General features: G+C 35.5%; 1 long non-coding RNA gene across 1 annotated transcript in view; it reads left to right on the top strand.

Annotated features, from left to right (window-relative positions):
* The window catches only part of LOC136796953 (uncharacterized), an 83,822-nt gene that overhangs the window by 51,287 nt on the left and 30,533 nt on the right, over nucleotides 1-2,002 (top strand). The window contains exon 3 of the long non-coding RNA XR_010844741.1: nucleotides 733-814. This is a non-coding gene — a long non-coding RNA (uncharacterized lncRNA). The remainder of the gene's footprint in view (nucleotides 1-732; nucleotides 815-2,002) is intronic.

Consider the following 2,002-nt stretch of genomic DNA (forward strand, 5'->3'; position numbering starts at 1 on the left):
CACAAATCAAGTCATCCATCATGACCTCAATGTCCCATATGTTCCGACTTGGCCAAAACCAGATACCATTCCTTCCATGGAAAACTTCCCAACCACCCAAATCCACTTGTTTCTAACCTGGCTTCTCCTTCATTACCTGATAATTCTCCTTGGCGTCTGAAAAGAAGATGGCCTCGGGATTTTCTCATCTAGAAATGTTATTGGAGTATTATCAATAGATAGATTCTCCACATGTTTGTATCATTTCACTGTGTCACCTACAGAAAATTTACTTGTTGTATATATGTTATACAGTTGTAAATAACAATAAATAAATGATTAAAAAAAAAAAAACTTTGTATGTATTTATAAAAATAGACTATATATGTGTTTTTAAAAGAAAAATTTATGCGCTGAACACGAGTCGGATAAATTGAGTTACTTACAAACCAATTCTAAAACATCACGACATAATTGGGCATTACGTAAAAAAAAAAAAATTACAAAATAAAATGCCGAGGAAACACAATTCAATTGTTTAAGCATCCGGAAAGCTGGATGGAAAAGAAAATTTAATTATACTAAAAACAAAGATACCTTAATTAAAATAAGTTTACTATTTAAAGTAGTCCAGCTCCTAAATTTTAAATAGACCTTGCATGAATATAATAAAAACCATTTCACTGCTACTATATTGTTTAAAAATGATACATATATATTTTTTTTAATTTTAAAGCAGTATAATTTTTATAGGTGAATGCATAATCTCATATGTGCGGGGATCGCAGAGCGGCGGGCGACACATCTGATCTCAGTAGCGAAGAGGCTCTTTGAAGTGAGTGCCGATTAAAATATATACATTGAAAATTTGTCTGATGATTCCGGAAAAGCATTCGCAATTAATTTTAAGTGGAATAACGCAAACGGTTGTGTGCAACGAAAAAATACATTACGACAAAGACTTTTTTATCTATTGTAAGATCCAAAGTGATTAAAAATTGCTATTTTGTCACTTCAAGAGGCTGAGTATACCCGGTTTGGGTCCGATCGGTACAGGAAAAACCTTAGAGACAACAGAAAAATGATTAAGTACCTAGGTTTTACTGTCGAAGGCGATATTGTAATAAAATATATGCGTTAGATTTCAACCAGTTTCTAATTCGATCAAAGGTATTATTGGGTTCACAAAGTTTTAATACTGGTCTCAAAACCAAAAATGTATAAAACATTTATGTTCAGCGAAGTTAAAGTCTTCAATGTATTATGACATCAACACCCAGCTTTCAGTGCTGTTCCCGTTGTCCATTGGCTCCCTGGAACTCTACGCGCGGAAGGATTTAAGGGACCTCATCGAAACTGCCTGGAATCTCTCCTCTATCAGGTTTTTTCGATTCAGGGAAACAAAAGAAGTTGCTGGTAGCTAGGTCAGAGCTGTAGGGTGGTTTGCAGCAGTGATGTTCCGTTGAATTTGGCCAAAACTTCGGCGGCCGCTAGCGTCGAAGAGGGCGCATTGTCATCGTACAGAAACTTATCGTATTTGATCTTTGGGCGGCCTCTCCCAACATTTAACTAACCTTTGACAATCAGTCTGGCTGGGACAAACTCTTTGAGGATCTTTTTTTTTTTCTTTATTTTTTGCTTTGAACTATGGAAAAACAAGTCTTAAAGTTTTAGACGTAGTCGCCACAGGTCCTACAGCTCACATCTAGCTCCTTATTACTTCATTTTACATCAATGCATTAAGAAATACCTGATAGGGAAGCAATTCGACACGACTCGAACGGAAGCTTCGACGGTCCCTTAAAACCTTCAACTAGAAGAGTTCCAGGGTGCCTATGAACAATGGAAAAACCATATAAGAAAGAAGAAAAAAGGAAAAAATATATAAGACTTTAAATTGGCTGTTTGTTAGAAACTGCTCGTAGATTCCGATTGCTACAAAACTTACTTGACAAACGCTCTAAACTTCCCATTCACTACAAAAAATTAGTATACACTACAATAATCAGACCAATTTGGACAT

Source organism: Halyomorpha halys, unplaced genomic scaffold (assembly GCF_000696795.3).
Source record: "Halyomorpha halys isolate HHAL.00 unplaced genomic scaffold, Hhal_1.1 Scaffold1434.1, whole genome shotgun sequence".
NCBI lineage: Eukaryota > Metazoa > Arthropoda > Insecta > Hemiptera > Pentatomidae > Halyomorpha > Halyomorpha halys.